General features: G+C 46.9%; 1 non-coding gene across 1 annotated transcript; it reads left to right on the top strand.

Moving 5' to 3' along the window:
- The first annotated feature begins 281 nt into the window (after positions 1 to 281).
- LOC117311289 (U6 spliceosomal RNA) lies at positions 282 to 387 on the top strand. Its single transcript, XR_004525508.1, has one exon. It is a non-coding gene; the product is annotated as a U6 spliceosomal RNA (small nuclear RNA).
- The last annotated feature ends 17,526 nt before the right edge of the window (positions 388 to 17,913 follow it).

Raw genomic sequence — 17,913 nt, 5'->3', positions numbered from 1 at the left:
AGGACCACGTGGTGTGTGACCCCATTTACATGAAATGTCCAGAGCAGGCAACTCTGTAGAGACAGAAAGCAGGTTAGTGGTTGCCAGGGACCAGGGGGAGGGAGGACTGGGCTAAGGGGTACAAAGTTTATTTTTGGAGTGATGAAATTCTAAAATTCATTATGGTGGTGGTTACACAACTCTGTGTATATACCCAAAGCCATTGAATTGTACCCTTGGAATGAGTAAGCTGTATGGTGTGTGACTTATATCTCAATAAGCCTTTTAAAAAAACCCATACTGTGTTCGCTTCAGCCACACATATACTAACATTGGAACTATACAAGGAACATCATCACGGCCCCTGTGCAAGATGACACGCACATCTATGACACATTCCATATTTTGTCTATTGTCGAAGCCAAAAAATAAAATAAAATATTGAAAACGTTTCAGTAGGCTTTGCCTGAGGAAAGAATCCACCAACACAGCTCAATTTTAAATGTTTATTTTTCGGTTTTATTTCATTCTATTCAAATGTGTCATTTAAAGTCAAAACTAAACATTGTTTTTAAAAGTTGGTATGAGCTTTTGAAAGACATGGTTTGATTCCCAGCTCTGCCTGTGGCTAAACCATGTGATGTTGGGCAAGTCAATTCCGCTCTGGGTCTGGGTCTCCTCACTGCAAAATGGGAGCAATGGCACCTATGCTACCTTGTAATGGGGTTCAGGCTGCGTCTTCACCAGGGACATCCTGGGCGGAGGTGAGTGGGAGCCACGGCTACATCTGCTCAGAGGGGGGTCTCTCCTACTAATTGTCACAAGGGCACCCTTGGAGCTAATGCCAGCCTCCAATGTTACAAAGCCTAGAAATATTATTTCTAAAATGCTAAGCAAAGTGAGGGTACATGGTAAGTGGTCAGCTAACGGCAAAGGATGACTTCAGCTGCAAATAACTGAAAATACTCTCACAAAACTGCAAGTCCTGAAGGACAGTGGGGGCCAGGAGGTCCAGTCAGGCCTCCTGCTCGGGTCTACCCCTCCCTGGGCTAGCTCTTTCTTCAGACCAGAAGCAAGATGGCAGCAGTGCTTGTAGGCGTGACATCCTAATGTCCCAAGATCTCGTATCTTAGAGACTTAGCAATTAGTGAGCTGAGCAGAATTCTACACTCATCCACTTAATGAATATATTCCTTCAGCGCTGACTCATTCTGGGCCCACTTCTAGGTACTGGAGATCCTTACATTCCTCGGAGAATCAGATAATGAGCAAACAAATGTAAAAACAAGGTAATTCCTAATTGTGAAACGTGTTAAGAAAGAAATAAGATATGGTGATAATAAAGCATCCCTGGGGGAGGTAACTTCAGACAGGGTGATCTGGGAATGCATCTCCAAGCAGACTGGACTGCTTTGGTGAGGGAGGGAGGAGACAGACAGTGCAGGGTCCTGGATGGCCATGTGCATGAGAAGTTCTGCTTTTATTCCAAGTAAAATGTGAAGCCATCAAAGTTAGGGAGGGGAGGACATCTGCTGTGAAAGACACAGATTGAATCACAGCTCCATCAAATTACTCACCCATCTTGACCCTCAGTTTCCACGCCTGTAAAATGGGATTAAAAATTCCTACTTCATTGTATATTTGAAAGTTGCTGCCAGAATACATCTCAAAAGTTCTCATCACAAGAAAAAAAAAAGTTGTCACTACGTGTGGTAATGGATGTTAACTAGACTTAGGGTGGTGATTATTCCACAATATATACAAATACACAAATGCCCAAGCATTATGTTGTGCACCTGAAACTAAAATAATGTTATATGTCAATTATATCTCAGCTTAATGAATAAATAACTCATTCACAGGGTTATAAGAACAAAACATGAAAATAGAAATGTACTGCGCAGGAAAATAAATATTAGCAACCTCTTCCATGTGTTTCTTTAAAAACTGAGGGCTGAGATGTTTAGAGGGAAGTGTCTGCAACCTACTTTGAAATGCATCAGAAAAGTAAGCTGTTTTGATGGGTGGAGAGAGAGGGTGGGTGATGGGTAGGTATGTAATGAAACAAGTAGAATAAAATGTTAATGGACGAATCTGGGTGATAGATATATGTCTGTTCACTGTAAAATTTAAGGAATTTGCAAATGCTTCTCCCCTCCCTCTCCAGCTTCACATGCACTCCTTTCTTGTCTGATGGCGTTAGCAAGTTACCTTGCAGTCCTGCCTAGTAATTCGGTCCAAAGCGGGACATGTGTCCACTGTGCGGGGACAGTGACCGGGCGTCAGGAACGAAGTTTTGCAGTGAAGCCCCGGCGGGGCGGAGCCTTGGCCGCTTGAGAACATGCGGGGCTGTCGCCGCCAGAGGGCGGTCTCGTGGCGTCCTGAGCTCGAAAGGCGGCGTGGACAGCGCGGCAGGAAGCCGGGTTCCTCCCCTCGAGCAGAATCAGCCCAGGGACCCGCCGCCTCTGTAATTACCTGCAGAAAACAGCCCTTCAGACAGGACAGTCTGAGTCAGCGCCTACAGTCTGGCCCCGCAGATTCTGATGAAGAAGAGAAGGAGGGAGGGAAGAAAGTAACGTGCGTTGAGCAAGTGTCAGACAGTGCTCCGTGCCTTCCATCATTTATTTCATGTTTTAGTTATGAATCAGTCTGAAAATAGAACAGGAGTTGAAGTGCAAAGGATCTACATTTCACTCCTGGTAGAGACTGCCCAGGGAATTCCTGGTTCTCCGAGGGGAGAGCAGCTTTTCGGGGGACAACTTTCCTCCCTACCGCACCCCTCTCCAGCAAAGGGACTCAGAGTAGCTGTGTCCCCTGGGCTGACATAGCACCTCGTGGTGGCTTCCGGCGACCTCACCCAGCATCTTCAAGGAGATTGGCCACCCCACGCAGATCTGCCCACCAGCTTCTTCCTGTGGGACTGGGGAAGGGGGTGGGGAGTGTTAACCTTGAACCGTTAGCTCAAACCATCCACAGCTCCCTCTAATGGAAGCACTTTCTGAGACTATCTGGTACCCTAGCTACCGGAGATGTAGGCATAAATTATCAATCCCTCGGTATTTTTCAATCATAATCATTCAAAGCCACTCTATACAAACCAGTAGTTTCCTCAGATTTTCTTTTTTGCATAGTCACAGCCTAAACGTCTCAAATATTATCTTCAGAAGCCTCTACCCCATGTCCCCACCCAACAGACCAACCCAGAGCCTCTGGACGTGTAGCCCAGCAGGGAGCCCCAGCCCTAAATGTTCCTTGGGGCTTCTTAAATGTCAGCCAACTTATCCTCCCCTAGAAGGGAAGCAGGGCTATTCCAGAAAAGTTACCTCCTGACTTTAGACTTGCCAGATTGGGAGAAGGGGAGATCTGAATCCCACGGGAATTTGGTTAGAAAGGCTGGTATGTCCCAGATTTTGATTAATGCTTCTTTGGTGTTTAAATACTTTTATTCACAATAATACGTGTTAGGCCTAAGAAATAAGATAAGCATGAAGACAATTAAATTCATCCATGAACCCATCCTGAGCTAACCACTCCTACATTTTGGTGTGTACTGCACTGAACTTTTTATTTCTGTGCATCAATTAAAACATGCCATTTTTCTTTGAATGATATAAGATACACTATTTGATACACTATTTGTAACTTGTTTTTATTATTTAATAATGATCACAAGTACCATTCAATGGTTAAAGGATAATTATTTAAAGATGAAATTATGACTCTCCTACATATATAAAATGAACACATGTTAAAATTTTTATTTAATTCATTATTAACGAGGGGACAATTAAGAGGTTATAACAGAGGAGTCAAGATAGCAGAGACATTTATAGATGAGGAATACTGAAATGGATTTACAAATGAACACAAAAGTGGCTTCTTCCACTGGGGAGGAGCTAGACACATGAACCTCCACCAGACAGAATTTAGTTGCATGTCTATAAAGAATTATTTGCATTGCTATCAGTTGTGGAGATACAAAATAGCCCAAAGGCCATGAAAGGTGAAGAACCCCATAGAATCAGAATCACCTAACCCAGGTGGCTGTGCTCCACACAAGGCCTAGTTTTCAACTGAGGTACACATAAACACTACACTGCATAAACAAATATACGTCCATGCTCTCTTTTTAATGGTCACATTTTTATTATGTTGATGTTTCTATAATTTATTTAGCAAACTGTTATTGGACTTCTAATTCTTCATTAGTATAATCAATGCTGGGGTAGTTCCCTCACTACAAACATCTTTGAACATTATCTGATTCACCCCTTCAGATAAATTCCTAGAAATGAAACTGTGGAAGGATGTGCAGATTTCCAAGGTGTCTGATGCCTGTTGACAAATGGCCTTTATAAGCATCTTTCTAACCCACTTTGAATCCTCCCTCAAGTCCAAACTCTCTCAAGTCTGATTTAAGATTCAGAGATTTTATGCGCTATTGACGTAAAACAAATAGAATGCCAGTTATTTCTCCAGCAAAAATGGGTTTATTTAGGATCATCAGAGAATTGCAGTTCAGGGTCTGCAACCGTGGTGAGCCACATGCAAGTCTCTAGCAAAAACAGAGAGGAGAACCCTTTTATAGAGTGAAAAGGAAGTGGGAGGGCTGTAAACAGAGTCTGTGGCTTTTCATTTACTAAGTTGTGACTGTCTCTCATCGGTTGTGTTCCTGCAGGTAAGAAGAGTGAGTTCTTTCTTCTTCGCAGAGCCTGAGAGCTCCCCGCTCTGCTCTCCTGACTCTATTTTAATTGAGGTTTCTGTTTATTAATTTTTAACAGCTCCTTTGGTAAGAAATGATTTCTTGCACAGAAATTTCATTCCACTTCTTGGTAAAATTATTTGCTAATGAAGGAAAAGACTACAGGGTGTGAAGTCAATGGAGAATTCAAACAAATGTGCAGATAAGTCGACCTAAGCCATTATTTCTGCAAATTCCCTCTTTCATAGTCTGCTCCTAATAACACCCTCCCCTCCCCATCTCCAAAACCACACAGAACTTCCCCCCCCACAGCACCCTCTCCTCAGAAGCAGAGAGAAAAGAGTCCCTCAGACCACTGGTGTCTTGAGACCTAAGTTTTCCCACCCCTACTTCTTCCCAGTTAGAGTGATTTCCCAGCACTTCTGAGAAGAGATCTAGGGGGTCTTATTCAATCCTACCAAGCCTGTTATAAAATTAGTCTGATAACACCCATCAGGCAAGGTCACTGGGAGAATTTGACAATCTGAAATTTACCCAAGCCCTTTTCTTCCAACAAACAAAGATGGTGAAGAAACCCCCCAAACCCATGTGTTCCAAAGTCCGCCTATCTTTTTGCATTCTGGGAAACAGCTTACCACAAAGGACCACCTTCCCCATGTGACTTAGATAAGACTTGCGGTCCACTCTCTCCCATGACTCCTCATAAGACTCGCAGACACCCCCCTAATTACCTGTGATGAGGCCAGACACAGTCCCTCCAACCTCCTGTTCTTTGTCTCAGAAGTGATTGCCCAAACTATTGGTCCCCCTGAAACTAGCTAGACACAGAGGTGAACATTTCCTGTCTGGTTGACTGACACTCCCCCTGATCACAAAACAACACCGACTGTACAATTACCCCATGGATAAATTGTCTGCTCCTTCCTAGACAAGTTTAAGGGACTTTTCTACTCTCTTTGGATCTGGGGTACTCTACCTATTGCAACGGCTTGAACAAAATCAATTTCCTTATTGGTTTGTTTTTTGTTTGGTTTTGGGCAGGAGGGTGGGAGTGATGGGGGACCTTAAACACACTTCTCTTAACTCAGAGTGCAATTCTCCTCTCTCCCTCTCTCCCCCCTCCCCTCTCTCTCTCTCCACCCCTTTCTCCCCCCCAACCCCCCACCACCCCGCCCCAAGGCTAGCAGCTGGGAGTAGTTCCTAGTAACTCCCAGTCATAGCTGAGGTGCATCTCTTCCTAGCCAGGATCCCACCCCAAGACGTCTCTGCCTATTTCCTTTCTTTTAGGGGTGGCTCCCACTCCCACAAGTTTCTGCCCACCCTCTGAAAGAACAAGGGACTGTATAGGCTCTATCTAGCTCACCTGCTGTAAACTGCCTACCCTAGGAGGTGGGAAGGGTGGGTGGAGCATTGGTACGGAGTGCTCCTTGAGGAGGGTGGGTAAGCTTGGGGAAAGCGTGCATCTGAGGGTCACAAAGAGGCCAGAGGAGCCCCTGGGCATGGCCATGTTCATTCACCTCAGACTCTGCCTGCCCGCCCACACCTGAGGCCAGCTCTATGGGAGGGGTCTAATCCTGGAGACTGGCTGGAAGAGCAGATAGGATTGGGGAGGCGGGACATGGGAAGAGCACATGCTCCAGAGGGAACATTTCATTCACCCGTTCATTCAACAAACTTGAATTGAATTGACACAATTGAGTTTCAAGAATATGTATGGAATGGGTGAGCGAATGAACGACAAAGTATAGTAAGTCCCCTACATACGAACGAGTTCCGTTCCAAGAGCGTGTTTGTAAGTCCAATTTGTTCGTAAATCCAACACAGTTAGCCTAGGTACCCAACTAACAAGATTGGCTCTATAGTACTGTACTGTAATAGGTTTATAATACTTTTCACACAAATAACACATAAAAAATAAACACACAAAAAATAAACACTTTTAATCTTACAGTGCAGAACCTTGAAAAGTACAGTAGTACGGTACAACAGCTGTCATCGAGGGGCTGGCATCGAGTGAACAGGCAAGCAGAGTTACTGACTGGAGGAGGGAGAGGAGGTGGGAGATGGTAGAGCTGAAGGGTCGTCAACAATAGGGGACAGAGGGCGAGCTGCAATGTCACTCGTGCCTGACATTGATGGAACGCACGTTCGCATCTTTGAAAGTTCGCAGCTTGAAGGTTCATGGGTAGGGGGACTTCCTGGACTAGACACAGGGAAAAGACTTACTGTACTGACACGGATAAGACAAATAGAATCCCTGCATGCTCCGAACTCACCTAGACAGGAAGATGATTCAAGTGCAAAACACCTGTGATACAGCTGTGTATTAGAGATGCCATAAAATTCTATGGGAATGAAAAAGGAGAGAGAAAAACCATTTGGTGCAAGGTGTCAGGGCCCTCCCAGCCCATAGGAGTCTTGGTGCACATCGGAAGAAGTCCACCTTGACAGGCCCAGCACCCTGGGTCTGTGATAGGGAAGAACCTTTGTACTCTATTACAGGGATGTTGCCTACAAGCTTGAATTATACATAATAGCCCATCTCTGGGAACCACTGCCTCCCAGGTAATGCGTGTTAAGCTAAAATACCTTTGTTTGACTCCCAGGAAACCTCCTGACCAGGCCCACCTGTGATTGGCTGTAGGTGGGAAGAAATTAACACAAACTCTCCTTCTCATCCGGAGTCTCATTGGAACCAGGACTTTTCCCCTCCTCCCCTTTTAGTATAAAAGAAGCCTGAATTCTAACTTAGGGAAGATGGCTCTTTGGGACACTAGTGTGACATCTTCTCAGTCAGTCGGCTTTCCAAATAAAGTCGCCATTCCTTGCCCCAGAAACTCATCTCTCAATTTATCGGCCTGCCGTGCAGCAAGCCACACAGGAGGATGGACTGCGTAACAGCCCCGGGGTTTGGCAAACAAGGAGCAAGCTGGCTTTTAACACCATCCTTCTCATCCTCTCAGCTGGGCATCCCGGTGCAGGACTCAGCCTGCTTCCCTATGGGTGGCTTCATGGAGGAGAAGCCCTTGAGTCTGCTGGAAGGACACATAGGACACTGGTAGGTGGAGATGGGGGAGGCGGGGTGGAAGGGGGCTGTTGAGAACAGAGGGAAGGGAGCACAGGCTCCGGAGGTGCAGCCTCAGCGGCCATGGCTCACGGGCCCAGCCGCTCGGCAGCATGTGGGATCCTCCTGGACCGGGGCACGAACTCATGTCCCCTGCATCGGCAGGCGGACTCGCAACCACTGCGCCACCAGGGAAGCCTAAATGTCTGTTCTTTAAGCCACCTAGTCTAAGGTATTTTGTTAGAGCAGCCTGAGCAGGAGTCAACCTCAGGCTCCAGACTTCCTCACTGGGTCCCAAAGGACTCAGCGTCTTGGAGCCTGACTTCTGATGCATAAAACAGAGAGCAGCAGCAGCTCGAGTGACTCGTGCATGTGACATGGGCGTCTAGTAAGCGTGCAGATGTGGACAGAGTGTAATCTCTAAAATGAGGTGCATGCACCTGGGGTGCAGAGGGGAACAGATGCATGGGGGGTGAGGGGGAAGAAAAGATAAGAACTTCTTTTTCTATTTACTCTACCTCTTCCCTTTACATTTCTATTTTTACATATGGTTTTCATGGACATAGCACAGAAATACATAAATGTTTCTAATTTATGAAGAAACATCATCCTTGTACATTTCTACTTTGTGCATGGTTTTAATGCACATTATATATAAATGCAGTGCTATGTGTATGTGACACATGAATAAACAGATTTGCATCTTGGAGAGGTACATGATTCTTAGGTGTACTGATAGGAATGTGCAATTAAAAAAAACTCTGGAGACCTGTGTAGACCATAACAATGTGTCCCCTAAGAGTTCTTTGTATCCACTGATCAGCCATGGGAGGGAATGTGATTATAGCCAGATGCCATCGGGAGGTTGGAGGTTAATGGGAGAATGGCAGAGCCCCTGTGCCCACCTAGCCCTCTGGACAAGACCTTTGAGGCGGGAGCTCCAAGTATCCCCATGAGAGTCATTGTGAGATTCTGCCAATGAACGAGGACCTTCCAGGCAGTGGATGAGCCCCAATGGCACAGACATTGACACAAACATCACTCTTCAGGTGGTCCGCTTTCATGATTAATAGTAACGTAGTTATAACCAGAACATGATTAATAATTCACAGCAGAAAAGCTGCAAGGAGTGGGCAAGTGGAAACCAGAATAGGAAAGGAAAAAGGGGTGGACACTGGCGGTGCCCCAGACAGCCTGGGCACCAGTGAAGCTCCCTTTGAGTCTCCCCAAAATGACCGGAGGCACTTGGATGGGGCGGGGCGAAGAGAGCAGATAACTTTCTTGTTTGGGGAGATAAGCGGCCTGAGGCCTCTGTCATTTGGGCATCAGCGTAAATGTGGCCCCATTTCACAATCATGGACAGGTGGACAGATGAGTCCCCCTGGCCCATGAGTTCTGTATTTCTCCAAATCTCTGCTGTCTGGGGCCGGAGAGCTCAATGCCTGGAATCCACATGATGAGGCAGTCCAGGGAGCCCCAGAGCAGACCATGAGGATGGAGGAAGTGGGTTTGCCTTCACTCTATAAGTGATTTTTATCCATGAAGGGAGAGCCTGATAAACAGAATACAAACCTGTGGGTCTGAGAACGGGCAATGCTGTGTTGTGTCCAGAAAAAAAATGCCCAGACTTTGGTTTCATCCAGACTTGGTTGAAATTCCTAGCTGTGTGACATAGATAAGTCACTTAACGTCTCTGAGCCTGGTTTGTTTCATCTGTAAGACAGAAGTATTCTCTTCCTCAGGGCAAACAAGGGGAGGAGAGGTCTATGTATCCAATCCACCCTGACCTCCAACATCCCCACAACCTTCCTCTGGGGAATGACATTCTTTTTTCTTTTAATTAATTAATTTCTTTATTTTTGGCTGCATTGGGTCTTCGTTGCTGCGCATGGGCTTTCTCTAGCTGCGGTGAGCTGGGGTTACTCTTCGTTGCGGTGCACAGGCTTCTCATTGTGGTGGCTTCTCCTGTTGTGGAGCACGGGCTCTAGGCACGGGCTTCAGTAGTTGTGGCTCGCGGGCTCTAGAGCGCAGGTTCAGTAGTTGTGGCACGCGGGCTTAGTTGCTCCGTGGCATGTGGGATCTTCCAAGACCAGGGCTCAAACCTGTGTCCCCTGCATTGGCAGGTGGATTCCCAACCACTGCGCCACCAGGGAAGTCCCTGGGGAATGACATTCTGAGTACAGAGTCTTCAAAGCTCCAGGAAAACCCCTGAGTAGCATCACGAGCAGTAACCTCAATGCCATGATTTCTTCTCCCGCAAACTGTGTCCAGTGGGATGAAGCTGGGGAGGTGGGGAGCCGCTGCTACAAAGTCTCTTCTTTTAGCATGATCGCGTTTTGCACCAGCCAGGGACATCTGCCTGTCCTCCTGAGAGCCAGCTGGAGGTTCTGCTCCCATTTACCAGCTCTGAGCACACTGGCCCCTTCCTCTCTCCTCCTGCCCCACCTGCCACTCCCTCTGGCTTCCTTGCCACAACCAGGGTCTACTTTTCCTGAAAGACTTGGTTTCCTCTCCTCAGCTAGGCAACATGCCCAAGATGGGAGGGTAGGGGTTAGAGAAGAACCCAGGACAGTGGAGCAATCGAGGGTCTCGTGCCCACTTTCCAGAGCATCTGCACAGAGACTCTGAATGTGCATGAGACACTTTCCTGGAGGGTGTCTCTCTTATAGGGGTCACGAGTCCTGGAACCCAGGAGTCCTTTTGCATTTCATAGAAAAGGAAAATGAGGTTGCATCCAATTCGGCGTGGATTAATTGAGCATCTACTTCATGCCAGACATCTTCTAGGCATTGAAGATGTACTATGTCTTAATGTGCTAAGGCTGTCACAGAAAAAATACCACAGACTGGGTGGCTGAAGCAACTGACATTCATTTCTCACAGTTCTGGAGGCTACAAGTCCAAGATCGAGGCATTGGCAGTTTGGTTTCCTCTGAGTTCTCCCTCCTTGGCTTGCAGACGGCCTCCTTCTTGTTGCTTCTTCACATAGTCACTCCCGTGCACAATCGTCCCTGGTGTCTCTTCCAGGACACCAGTCCTATTGGATTGGGGTCCACCCTAATAACTTCATTTTAACTTAATCACCTCTTTAAAAACCTCATCTTCAAATACGGTCACATTCTGAGATGCTGGGGGTTAAAGCTTCAACATATGAATTTGCGGGGGATACAATTCAGCCCATAACACTGCCTAAGTAAGAAAAATTCCCTACTGTTTCTGGGAGCTCAAAGAGGTTATATGACCCCATAATCCAAGGTAGTTTTCAAATATCTTGTAGGCAGCCTATCTTGCTGTGTATAAAAGATAAAAGCTCTGGTGCCTCTGGTTGCAGAAGCAAGAGCAGTAACCACACAGCACCCCAGGACCTCCAGGGAGTTTTCAAACCCTGAGCAGGGCTAACTGTAAGATCTTGAAAAGTAATAACAGCTAGTGTTTATTAACCACTTACCATGGGCCAGATGCTCTTCTAAAAACATGAGCACATTAACTCTGGCAGCAACCCCCTGAGATAGGAACTATCATCCCATTTTACAGATGAGCTGACTCCGGAGCCAGGACTTGTGCTGAGCTGTCCCGTGAGCTCCTTGGAGCCTGTGAAGTACAAGGTTTAGTATTCTTGACTCCAGCGCCGTCAAATCTAATGATGGTGATGATAATGCAGAAATTCTTATCCCTCAGCTTCCTGCAGGGAATGGCTGCTTTCTCTTAACCCTTTTCTATTTCATTTTGCCTGTCCTACTGTACGTGCTCTTTGTGTAAGACATCTCTAATGTTTTGGGAAGGAAATGAGGTGTTCATTATGAAGGAATACCGCTTGCCTCTGCAGACCCCCTTTATTCAGCCATTTACAGGAAAGTGAGAAGGGAGAGAGACAGACAGAATAAGAGAATGTTTGCTAAAGACATGACCTAGGCACTCAATAAATATTAGAGCACGCTGTGGGGCTTTTCACGCTGTCAGTCCTGCCTGTGCTTCTGTCCCACCACATAGTATATGACACCAGGCAAACTACATAAATTTTATGAGCTTTGGATTCCTTGTCTGTAAAGCAGCAGATCCCACGGTGGGGGGGGGGGCGCGGGGGTTGCCCACATTAAACGAAACAATAATACCTTGCCCAGAACCTGGAACGTGGTAGGAACCCAGCAGGCATTGGTCCCCTTCTGTACCCTGAGTATTTGGATGGACCATCAACAGAGGGCGCTGCCTGGTCTAATGTGGTTTGTGCTGCCTCAGTCTAGTGGGTAGGAGCTGAGGACTTTGAAGGGTACTCAGATTACCGTGCCTGTGGGCAGCGTGCTGGGGGCGGAACACGTCCCTCTGAAGGCACAATTAAGCATCATTTGCATTTCTTATAGAGAACAGATGCTCATTTCCATCAAGAAATGTTCCCATACGGCCTTGGCCTCCTTGCAATTTCCATCAAGGACTGGTCTTGAAATTTGCAATTAAAGGTGTCCCTTGGCCATGCCAGAAAAGGAACTGAGTTTCCATCTGGCCCAGAGGTTCTTTGTTTCGCTTCAGACATAAGGGAAGCCAGCCTTCTTAGGCCCAAAGACCCCACCAGCTCTCCCTAGAGTTCCCACGTGGGTAAAGGGATGGGGTCAGCACAGGCTCACCTCTGTACATATGTGGAATCTCCACGTGGGGGAGCCCCTGGGATCCTGCCCCATTGCCCACCCCTCACCCCCCCCCCCCGAGTTGGCTATAAAATGGAGAATTTGAAACCTAGATCATGAAACCTCTTCAAATTAAACATGCAAAGGGGACCCTCCTCTGTGAGCTGCCCAGATCCTCACTGATTCATGCAGCAACCTCAGGCCCAGCTGTTCAGGGTACTGAGGGGATTTCAAGCAGCCTCCACGCCCCCCGTGACCAGCCTTCACCTCTTGGCTGGCCCAACTCTTCCTCAACTGGTCCTCCAATTCACTGTTCCTTTTCCCAGTCCGTCCTTGCCTCACTCCTTAAATCTGATGCATGCTTTTATCTTCCTGACCACGCCTGGCTTCCTCCCGGCCATGACTCCCCTCCCCGACCCAGTACTGCATCCCCCATCCGCAGGTAACTGCAACCCAGACTCCGCCCACTTCCCAGCATCCCCTAGTGCTTTCCTGCTTCCCGAGAACCGTTACCCGCCTGTCTGCCATCCCAGCCAGCCAGCTAGCTCTGCTGCTCTGGTGAGAGAACTCAGCCTTGATGGTGCCATGTTTTCCCAGAAACGAACATAGGCGGGCGCCGTTTACCTCCTCGCCCCTCTGTCCTCCCAGTGCAATGCCTCCTGCTAACTCTTGTGCCCCCAGGCTATCCTCTCCTTCGGCGACCACTCAGCCTGCCCTCCCGAGTAGCAATCCAGGTCTCCCTTGACCTTCCTCTTCCATCACGTGATTGTCTCTCATGTCCCGTTCCCTCAGGACTCGCGTGGACTCTGAATTCATTCAGTGGCAGTGTGAACTGGGTATACCTCTCATCCTGTCTGAACCTCAGGCTCCTTAAATATAAACTGGTGGGGCGGGGTTGAGGGCAGTACGGCCATATCATTGGCAGTTAGGATGATTCCATGAGATCAATAGAAAAGTCTCTTTCTCTTTTCCTGAGTGGCAGGAAATCTCTAGGATGGAGTGTGAGGCAGGAAGGGGTCATCTCTCCTTTACATCTTTATAACTGTCCCAGGAATCCCCAGCAGACGTTCTCTCACGTCTTTTTGGCCCAAAATATGCCATATGCCCGTATCTACACACATCACCAACAAAGGGTTTGGAAACCCATGACTGACTTGGACCTATCAGGATTTTGCCCTTGGGCTGGGGCTCAGATGAACACCCCTTGAAACCCAAAGCTGAGTGAAGGAGAACAGATGCGTGTTCTGAATCCAAAGGGGAGGGGGCTGGGCGAGAAATGCATGTCGAGTGGGCAGCCAGCAGTATCAGCTACACCTGGCAAGCTTATCGTCCCCAAATACCGTATGGCCGCAGGGCTCTTTCCACCAGATTTTTTAGATCACACCTAAACATCCATCCGTGTGTCATAGGCAAAGTTTGGCAGGAAGTACCATAATGTAGCATCCCACCAGTGTTCGGATCTGTGCTTCTGATGTCAGTAGCATAAAGGATGAAAACAGCTCAGTTAGCTTTCCTGATGGTTGCATAACTTTGGAAGCGGCTTTGTGAAAGATGGTTTTAGGAGACCTATGAAAGAAGAGGCACACTTTCCTGCTGTAAGTCCATGGACCAGGACCCAGACAATGCACCCCCCAACCTCCTGAAGGACTCAACAGCTGCTTTCCTTGGCCAGATCCTCTCAGATGCCCTCCATGTAGGCCCCTCAGCAGAAAATCCCATTCACTGCCTTTTTAAAAAATTATTTATTTATTTATTTTTTGCTGCGTTGGGTCTTCGTTGCTGCGCACGGGCTTTCTCTAGTTGCGGCAAGAGGGGGATACTCTTTGTTGTGGTGCAAGGGCTTCTCACTGCAGTGGCTTCTCTTGTTGCGGAGCATGGGCTCTAGGGTGCACGGGCTCAGTAGTTGTGGCTCACAGGCTCTAGAGCGCAGGCTCAGTAGTTGTGGCACACGGGCTTAGCTGCTCCGCGGCATGTGGGATCCTCCTGGACCAGGGCTCGAACCCGTGTCTCCTGCATTGGCAGGCAGATTCTTAACCACTGTGCCACCAGGGAAGCCCCACTCACTGCCTTTTCAGCTGGGCAAAAGGGCCTGAAAGGATGATTCCAATCAGGTCAGTTGGTTTACCGCCATAAAATCAGGTGGTAAGCAGCTGTTACATGCAAAGGTCCACCAAACCTCTCTGTTCTTTGTGGTCAGTCTCCATCTAAATGAGGCTCTAAATGAGTCACCACAATGATACCTCAGGCCTTGTTATGTCAATTTGTGGGAAGCCATTAAGTCCCGGCAACAGGAAGAGAATCTCCTTTGGACCCAGTCCTTACAGGGGGAGCCTCAGCCCAGTTTTCCTGTGATCTGCAGGGCTGGGTCAAGGGCCTCTGGACTGGGGTGGGGGAAGTCACTTGGCGGAGGGGCAGGCCAGGGGTGGGAAACTTGTCCCTGCTGGCGACTCCTGGGACAGTTCTCCTTGGCCTTATAAAGAGACCTGAGGGAGAGATGGCCACTTCCTGCCTCAGAACTTTGTACCTGAGTATGATGCCTGGACCTGCTTCAGCCGCCCTGTGACCACATAGGAACTCCAGCCCAGGAATGGTTCAGACACATGGAGAGGTGCAAAGCCAAGAGACTCACAGAGAAACAGAACGGGAGCCTGGTGTCACCCTGGGTTTGTCCTGCCTATGACCCTCCTATTACGCTGGTTGAGTTGAGGTTGGGCGTGCAGGCATCTGCGTGATACACAATGTGTGCTTGGTCAAGTTGATTAATATGGCGCCCACTCCTACTAGGGCCCATAGGAAAAGATCTTATTACTTTATTTATAGTGGCAGCTAACAGAATTGTAACAATGGGGGTCTGTATTATTTTATGCATATTAAAAACTCTTTTGGTTGCATGTAACAGTCACCCAAATTGAGCAAGGTTTAAACACAAATGAGAATTTATTGTCAGAATATGGGCCTGTCTGACAACACCCAAAGCGTGGAGTGTGGTTTTGATCTCGTGATCACATTGGAATCAAGGTTCCAGATGCCCTCAGGCCACCCACTCTGTACTGGGTTGAGTAGTGTCCCCAAAATCTCATGTCTACCTGGAACCTCAGAATATGATCTTATTTGGAAATAGGATCTTTGAGATGTGATTAATTAAAATTAAGGTGAGGTCACACTGGGTTAGGGTGAGCCTTAATCCAATAACTGGTGTCCTTATAAGACATGGAGAACAGACACAGAAAGAAGACGTTGTGAAGACGCACAGTGGAGAATCCTATGTGAAGACAGAGATTGAAATACTGGAATGATGTGTCTACAAGCCAAGACACACCAAGGATTGCCAACAGAAGCTAGAAGAGAGGAAGGGAAGGATCCTCTTCTAGAAACTTTGGATGACGTATGGCCCTGTCAACATCTCAATTTTGGACTTCTAAACTCCAACTGTGAAAAAATAAATTTCAATTGTTTTAAGCTCCACAGTTTGTAGTAATTTGTTACAGCAGCCCTTGGAGACAAATATACCCTCTACTCTTCTTGCTTATGTTGGCTTCTCTTTTCCATCTGACCACTACGGATCAACCCCTCTACCCCTTAATCCACCAAGCTGCCAATAGCTTGCAGATTGGACACTTGTCAATCAAGCCTCAAAAAAGAGAGTCAGGGGCTTCCCTGGTGGTCCAGTGGTTGAGACTTCACCTTCAATGCAGGGGGTGTGGGTTCAATCCCCCTTCCAGTGTGGGCGGGGGTGTAGATCGGGGAGCTAAGATCCCACATGCCTCAGACCCAAAAAACCAAAACATAAAACAGAAGCAATACTGTAACAAGTTCAATAAAGACTTTAAAAATGGTCCACATGAAAACAACGAGAAAGAGAGAGTGCATCAGTCCTTTCTGTCTCTTCAATGAAATTCTCTGGGAAAGAACTCAAACTGGCCCAGCTTAACTTCAGAGATAAATCTAGGCCAATCCACTGTGGCCACAGGGAAAGTGACATCGCACCAGGATGGCAGCTCCCAAAGTAGCCATGAGAAAGAGGGATAAAGGAGAATTTCTAGAGTATCAAGTGTCCACTGCAGATACCCTTAAATCATTATTCCAGAAATACTGGCTTCTCTGGACCATGTTCATCTGTCCTTTAGTATTTTCATGCATATCTGTCAATGAAAAATGGGGTAAAAATGTAGAAATAACACTGAATCTTAAAAAGCCAGATATCTAGGCTGACCAGTGGAAAACTTTGGCAATGTGCAATGTCAAAGAGAAGATGGACCCCAGTGTTCCTGGAAGGAATAATGGCACATCTTATAAAGTAAATAATTTGATGGTCCTTACCCCATGCTGTCTGCCTGGAATGATGAATTGATGGCATTCCGCCCCGTGGAAAAGGGATCTCGAGAAGTGGCCAAATGAAACTGTGCTTGCTTCAATCTTTGTGTCTGCAGATTTTTCTCTTCTCTGTTGCAGTGTGGAAACTGGGGCAGTCACAAAAAGACAAATACTGTATGATGCCACTTACAGTAGGTAACCAGAGAGTTAAATTCACAGAGACAGAATGTAGAATGCTGGTTGCCGGGGGCTGGGAGGAAGGGAGAAATGGGCATTTATTGTTTAATGGATATAGAACTTCAGTTTTGCAAGATAAAAAGAGTTTTGAAGACAGTTTGCACAACAGTGTGAATGCACTAAACACTACTGAACTGTACACTTAAAAGTGATTAAAATGGAAAATTTCATGTCACGTGTATTTTACTACAATTTAAAATAATAAATAAGTCTCCACTGAGAGCATCATTCAATTCCTGCCCCAACTAGACTACTAAGGAATGGTTAAGAGCATATACTTTGAAATGAGATAGACCTGGGTTCACCTCTGAGTTTCCCATAAACCTGAGCATGGATGTGGGCAAGGTAGATGCTCAATCTTCAAAAATGTTTTTTAAACCAAAGTATACATTTTACCTTTCAAGTGACTAAATCATATTGAGCACCAGGTTCCCAACCTTTCTTTGAGCCTCCATCCACACATCTAGAGAGATCAGGATGTTTTAACAGCCAACTGATTCCCCAGCCTAAGCTGGAGTTGGTAACCTGTCCTGGCCAATGAATATTGGGGAGCGTGCACTTTCTCTGCTCTGAGTGTATGGTCCAGACAGCCTTGCAACTCTGGCTTCAGAAATGAAGAGCAACATAGCCCCACTGCCATTAAACTTGTCAAGTTTATCCTCCAAAAAGGTACTTTGTGTATCTAACACTGACACCTAACGAAGACCCTGGTTGGTCATTTGGATACATCTAGCCCAACTCTGCAATGCGATCAGTGATGTCCTCACCAGGCTATTGGGTTCACATCAGGGAAGAGTTGGAATTCATCCCTCGGGATGTTCAACAAGAAAGGGCCTCAGTCATCATTTAACCTTCCTCTTTGTTTTTAAAAGTGGGGAAGCTGACAACCAGAGACAGTTAAGGGACTTGTTTAATAGGAACCAAAGGTAGAAATGGGGATCAAACCCAGACCTTTGGAGACTAAGTACAGACAAATTTCCACCACAACAGGCTGCTTCA

This window comes from Tursiops truncatus, chromosome 2, assembly GCF_011762595.2.
Source record: "Tursiops truncatus isolate mTurTru1 chromosome 2, mTurTru1.mat.Y, whole genome shotgun sequence".
NCBI classification, from domain to species: Eukaryota; Metazoa; Chordata; class Mammalia; order Artiodactyla; family Delphinidae; genus Tursiops; species Tursiops truncatus.
The sequence above is the reverse complement of the archived record's forward strand: the minus strand, read 5'-3'. Positions and strand labels throughout refer to the sequence as shown.